The 7,500-nt window shown below is 34.5% G+C and overlaps 1 protein-coding gene across 1 annotated transcript in view; it reads right to left on the bottom strand.

The window, feature by feature from the left end:
- Nucleotides 1-7,500, bottom strand: part of LOC144960155 (ubiquitin-ribosomal protein eL40 fusion protein) — a 15,795-nt gene that overhangs the window by 7,357 nt on the left and 938 nt on the right. The gene's annotated exons all lie outside the window — the stretch shown is intronic.

Raw genomic sequence — 7,500 nt, 5'->3', positions numbered from 1 at the left:
TATATATATATATAATATATATATATATATATATATATATATATATATATATAAATAAATAATACAAATCTATATATATATATATATATATATGAGCCAAGGTCAAAAGGTGCCAATTTTTTTTCTCAAAATAAAAGTGACATAATAGTCCATTCATGTTTCTATATGTGTAGCAAAAACCCTGTACTTCATGAATCAAAGGCTCTTTAGATAACTTTAAGGTCTAACGCAGGATAATATCGTCAACAATACCTATAGGTTGTTGGTGTCACCTGTGACCGGTGACACCAAAATGAGACAAAAAACTCAATAACCAAACGATTTTTGTTGAGTATCAAACTTTATTTAGTACGTTATAGACAAAAAGACACAATCAACAACAATCATAGTACAATGATATTACCAACTATTGGAGAAAAGGTTGCTTTTTGGTGTCATCGGTCACAAGCAACATAGAATTCAAATATATTATTTCATAAAAGTGTTTGTACATTAACAACAACAACAATATTGCATATGCTTCTTACCAGCAATGTTCAGAAACTTATGGAATAAAATGTTGGGAAATAATGTGACCAAAGCATATCTTATTTAGCGACATTGTGTCACTTGTGACATTAGACCGATGACACCATTACTTATGTCACAAGCAATACCAAATTGCAATTTTGACAATATATCATTAATTTCAGTCAAACCAGTGTAATAACCACAGTTAAATATGGAATTTAATAATATTTCAGACACCAAAGACTTCAAAAATAGAAATATACATGGAAATTAGAGCATCTGAATGTGACTTGTGACATAAGACCGGTGACACCATTACTTATGTCACAAGCAACACCAAATCACACTTTCGTCCATAATATATCATTATTTTCAGTCAAAAAAGCGCAATAACCTACTCTAAAATGAAATTCAATAATATTTTAAGAAACTAAATACTTTCAAATTGGAAATATACTTAGAAATTAGTAATACCATTGTTGCTATTACTTTGGTCAAAATCGGCACAAGAACGCAATTTTGCCTCAATAAATCAAGAATAGCAACTGAACACATGTAATATAGCCTGTTAAAATGTAATTCAATGACATTTCAAACTTTGAAGAACATGAAAACAGAAATACATTAGAAACTTCAAACTTAAGTGTCACCTGTGACATTTTAACCAATGACACCAATGGTCACAAAAAGTACCAGAAGTCACACAATCACTAGATAAATATCAGCCATGGTAATGAATTCATGTAACCATACAGTAACATCACCCTACTGCTCAAATCTGCTAGTTTGTAGTAATTTAGTGTGTTAATAGTAAATCAAATCAAATTTCTTGACAACCCTTCTTTTATCTGGATTCGTCAAAAGCTTGAGTTTTGTCTTTTTCTTGATTGATACAACCCTGAAACATAAAAAATTAGAATTACAAGGAAATAATTAATTGTGTCAAAATCACAATCTTATGTGAGATGTCATATCATATTTGTAAATAGAATAACAGCTGAAAACATAATTTTTTGGTGGCACTTTGTATTATCCAATATCAAGTGTTGCTTGTGACAATGTAAAATAGCGATGACACCAAAGTTCAACTTACCTTTTCTGCCTGGAGCCACGCTGGAAAGGCAAATGAAAGTGCTGCACTTCAAAGACTGGTAAGAAGGGTGGATCAAAATTGCGAATCGCCATTTAACGAAACAAACTTCCACGTGTTCACGCATGCCGTGTTGCTTGTGACAAATGACACCAAAACCAATAAACCTCAATATCGGCAAAACGGTATACATTTACTCCAAGATTTTGAGTTCAAATAGTAAATCTATGCTTTTTTCTCATAATAAAACATTTTATAAACATTAAACATGAGCTTTAAAGTTTCGTGTCGAGTCTTAGTATTGTGCTGTGTTTGATGACACCAAAGGTCACAAGCAACACCAACTTTTTAAGAACTCTATATGAAACTTAATCAGATATGTAATATACTGCAATTGCGTTTAAAAGTAAATTTTGACTTTATACTATTAGTCAAATTTCAATCACGTGAGTAAAAACATCACATTTAATTTCTACATGATTTATAAAAAGGTGATGCGTTGACCTCGTTTTAAGCACATGCCAAACAGCATTCAAATTTCACTTTCAGGTTGTTTATTTCATATTCTGTTGAACAGAGTATGTTGAGCTATCTCATTTTATCTCTTCTTCATATTATCAATTGATTACAAGCATTAACCCAATGAAAACAGCCCATAATTAAGTAAAAATCTAATTTTCTTAACACTGGTATCAGGCGGGCACCTTTTGACCTTGGCTCATATATATATATATATATATATATATATATATATATATATATATATATATATATATATATATATATAGAGAGAGAGAGAGAGAGAGAGAGAGAGAAAGTGAGTTGTTCATGTACTGCTCACAGTTTATGAGTGTGTGGGAGGCAAACCAAAGTGATAGAAATTGTGAGGATGTGGGCTTTAATTTTTTGTACTTTAAAAAACAGAAGTAATAGAATCAAGAACAAAATAAAATAAAGACAGCTTTTCAGGGTCACGAATTATCTGGTGATAGGAGACAAAAAAGTGAAGAGATGGGTCTGAAACTAAATGTTAAGAAAACCGAATGCTCAAGCAAAGGAGAGACCATCAAACAAGTTGAGGAATTTAAATATTTAGTCACTATCATTACTGATGACGCACGTGACACAGAGGATATCAATAGCAAAAAACGTGTTCCATAAAATGCGACCAGTTGTGTAAAACAATAATATAAAGTTGAAGACCAGATTGAAAGTGGTAGAAATATATATTATAAGTACCCTTTTATAAGGCTGTGAAACGAGGACGCTTGACAAAGAATGTATGAGGAGGTTAGAGGCATTTGAGATGTGGATGGATAGAAGAATGTTGAAACTATCATGGACAGACAGGTATACGAACAAGGAAGTGTTGGAGAAGGTGAGAAAGGAAAGAATGCTGATCGATACAAACAGAAAGAGGTAGTTCCTGTTTCTGGGATGATCGAAGGAAAGAGAGCTAGAGGAAGACAAAGAATGACATATCTAAATAACGAAAGAATGGCCAAATGTGATTTAAAAAGCAACACAGATTTCAGGCGCACCGCAGAGGATCGGGATTCGTGGAGACAGATGGCCGGCAATGTGCTCAAGAGCACAAGCCACCATGGATGATGATGAGTAGACCCACAAGTTGCAGATGTCGATTGATCTGGTGACAATATACACCCGATTTTCGGGTGTCGAATTATTAGGTGACAATATACAACCAAGATTCAGGTGTCAAATTATTCGGTGACAATATACACCCGAGGTACGGGTGTCGAATTGGTTGGTGACAAAATACACTGAGTTATGGTCGTCGAGTTACACAAAAAGGAGGAAAATGTATCGTCCATCTGTCAAACTCTAACAGAATCATAACATAAAATATGGTTCCATATATTATATTACTAAGTACATTGGTTAACGTCCATTTGGCAATCCAGCAGTGAGCTGATAAACAGCATAGTGGATGTGACCCTATTTTTTTGAGTGGTGGGCCTCACTAATACTTATGCTAGGTGCTTTGGTAAACATCCATTTGGCCCTCCAGCAGGGAGCCGTCAAATGGCCTAGTGGCTGGACCCGATTTCCATTTCCATTACAATATCTTCTAAATGAAATAAAGGAGGGAAACGGTAATTATACCAAATTGTAGAGCGTTCAATGCCCTTTATTTTGGGATTTAATTTTATCAAATTCTGTAAATAAACACCAGATATATCTCAATTTAACTAACCATGTCGTGGTTTTAGCCTGCATCTCACAAACGATAACTAGCAGCCACACATGTGAATGGGAGAACTGTGACACAGATTTAGCCCATCATTTAAGTCTTAAGTGCGTACTATAGGTAGTTGCATGAAAATTTGAGATTGCAGCAATTGTTTTCAAAATAGTCTCATGCTATTCTGCAAGAAATACACTTTTCAATGGTACCAAAATTATGACAATGTGACAATTAGAACCAAAGTTACGGGATTATTAGTCCGCAAAAGTGGACCAAAATACTTAATATAATTTAAGAGGAAAAAAGAAACTAAAACTGTGACCAGAGAGCAACTGAAAAGCGGGGGAAATGGAAAATCACGGTTATTTGGGTTGGAATACATATAAAACCATATATCAAAATGATCGCAAAGGAAAGACGAAGCAAATTTTAAAAAAATTAAATGATTATTATGCAATATTATGCAACGTCATGCAATTACATAACCCTAGAAAATGAAAAAAAAGGCGCGAGGAACGGATAATAGATTTGAGGGTGGTCTTCTTCCAGAGCATGCTTACAATACTATGGCTATGATTAATTTTGAACACAAAAATTGTTAAAACAAGAGGAAAGGAGCGTAAACGTATGAATTTAGACACTAAAGTTGTGTCCTTGGGGAAGGCACTTAATATATGGCATTGGCAAATGAGCAACAGACGAAAGATGACTGGTATTCGGAGAGAAGAAAAAAAACAAAAAAACAATGAACAGGGCTAGAAATAAAGTTGAACAAGTGTCAGAAAATGCAACTTGCAAATGTACTGCCCAATGTTTTTGCATCCTTGGACAAGACATTTGGGCACCAACAGTACTCGGGAGAAACAAGCTTGCCGCTTTATATATGCAAACATGGTCAGTGATAAAAATGCAAAATTAAAAACAAGAACTACATAAGAGTGGTAGAGAAAACTTAACCTGAAAATGCAAAATTGAATATTACGTAACATATTACATAATAACAAACAATAAGCCGATAAATACCGACACTTTGCAAACTTTCTGCAACATAGGCATGTCATATATATCAAACTGAACATCTCGAAGAGATGTATCATATGACTAACTATTAAACTACATTAAAATTGAAATGAACTTTAGAAAATTTGATAATTGCTTTGCATTCAACATCACTAAGAGAACAGATAATTAAAGGGTACTCACGTACTGACTCGCTTAAATCCATAAGATGGCTGAGATGTGGCAAAAGACAGAAGACAACAAAATCTAGGCACTATGGGTTGTTGGCTGCATGGAATGTAGACACAGGCAATATCCAGGTAATGATACTGAATAAATACATCGAAGTCCAAGCAATGATACAGAAGTAGTTGGGGAGACTGACGATCGAATTCATGTTGTTACTTCAATTTCACATTTAAAAATACAAGATAGATTATTGGAGCTGGAGGCGGCAGACAATCAAATTCATGTTGTTATTTCAATCTCATATTTAAAAATACAAGACAGACGACTGGAGTTCGAGGCGGCAGACGACTGGAGTTGGAGGTGGCAGACAATCAAATTCATGTTGTTATTTCAATTTCATATTTAAAAATACGAGGCAGATTATTGGAGCTGGAGGAGGCAGACGACGGGAGTTGGAGGTGGCAGACAATCAAATTCATGTTGTTATTTCAATCTCATATTTAAAAATACAAGACAGACGACTGGAGTTAGAGGCGGCAGACGACTGGAGTTGGAGGTGGCAGACAATCAAATTCATGTTGTTATTTCAATCTCATATTTAAAAATACAAGGCAGATTATTGGAGCTGGAGGCGGCAGACGACGGGAGTTGGAGGTGGCAGACAATCAAATTCATGTTGTTATTACAATTTCATATATTCAAAAATACAAAGCAGATTATAGGAGCTGGAGGTGGCAGACAATCAAATTCATGTTGTTATTTCAATCTCATATTTAGAAATACAAGACAGACGACTGGAGTTCGAGACGGCAGACGACTGGAGTTGGAGGTGGCAGACAATCAAATTCATGTTGTTATTTCAATCTCATATTTAAAAATACAAGACAGACGACTGGAGTTAGAGGCGGCAGACGACTGGAGTTGGAGGTGGCAGACAATCAAATTCATGTTGTTATTTCAATTTCATATTTAAAAATACAAGGCAGATTATTGGAGCTGGAGGAGGCAGACAATCAAATTCATGTTGTTATTTCAATCTCATATTTAAAAATACAAGACAGACGACTGGAGTTGGAGGTGGCAGACAATCAAATTCATGTTGTTATTTCAATTTCATATTTAAAAATACAAGGCAGATTATTGGAGCTGGAGGGGGCAGACGACTGGAGTTGGAGGTGGCAGACAATCAAATTCATGTTGTTATTTCAATCTCATATTTAAAAATACAAGACAGACGACTGGAGTTCGAGGCGGCAGACGACGGGAGTTGGAGGTGGCAGACAATCAAATTCATATTGTTATTTCAATTTCATATTTAAAAATACAAGGCAGGAAATGAAACATGAAAATGTGGTGTCATAATGAACGTCTGACTCTGAAAACAAAAAAAGTACTTCGATTATGATTAAATCAACAAAATTAAAAGTTATATAATAATTTTTGTTGTGGTAAAGAGTAAAGTAATGAATGAAATATACTTTCACTTGAATTGACTCTATCATGCTATTCTGTATTATTTGTATTGAAATTAACCACATTAAATTAAACCAACACACTTAACCTGCAGAACAAACAAAAATAAAAGATAAAAAATAATATCAGTGGAACATAATTTTTAGTTGTCCGGTATCATCCCAGTTAAAAAGTCATTTCAGTTTCAACATTCATTCATAAAATAAAACTAAAATTATGGATGGGACTATTTTCAGTCTTTTTACAGCAATTATTCAGCTTGAAATTATTTATACAAGTCACAAAAGCAAAAGCAGTCGATAGTTTACAGACTGCACTGTACACAGGAGACTCGGGATACATCGAGAGGCAATCCTGGTTGGCCGTCGCCAACTTCATGAACACGCATCGTATTTAAAGTCACTAAAAGACCCTTTCGCCAGCATCAATCACCACCAAAATTCACACAAATAAAGAAAAATGGTTGGCGAATAATATAACATTAATTAAAAATAGGTAATATAATGAAAAATGTATTTAAAATGAAGTTAAAACTTACCAAATTTTCAAACAGCTGGCATCTGAACAAAGAATGAACGGATTAAAAATCTGAAAACGCCGCCTGATGCGCTGGCTTCTCCTCTTTAAAATGAGACCGGAAGTGACGAAATTAGTGCACAGGAAGCGATTCCACGGCAATGGAAGTAAAACTATGTTCACCGGTTAACACAATTTTCACTCCAGAGCCGTAACATCGATATCGGGGCTCGATCAGCGGCTCAGCCACGGGCGATGCGACTACCTAGTACTACTACTTCACCAAATTGCACATCTAGTGACACTTCTGCCGTAATCTTTTCTAAATAAACTTTTTTTTTTTAATGTATTTTGTTGGTGACCAAGCCAGGGGAAATGACTTGACCGACGATTTCGCAAAGAATGAATCATGAAAATTTACAAAATGATTTCAAATTCAAGATTCAAACATAACTTTTACTTTTAAAATTAAATTCATTTTAAGATTAAGGCTAAGGATCAAGGCCAAGGATTG

This window comes from Berghia stephanieae, chromosome 14 (genome assembly GCF_034508935.2).
Source record: "Berghia stephanieae isolate SIO BIC M18660-M18661 chromosome 14, UCSD_Bste_1.3, whole genome shotgun sequence".
Taxonomy (NCBI): Eukaryota; Metazoa; Mollusca; class Gastropoda; order Nudibranchia; family Aeolidiidae; genus Berghia; species Berghia stephanieae.
This window is presented reverse-complemented; position numbering and strand designations above follow the sequence as displayed.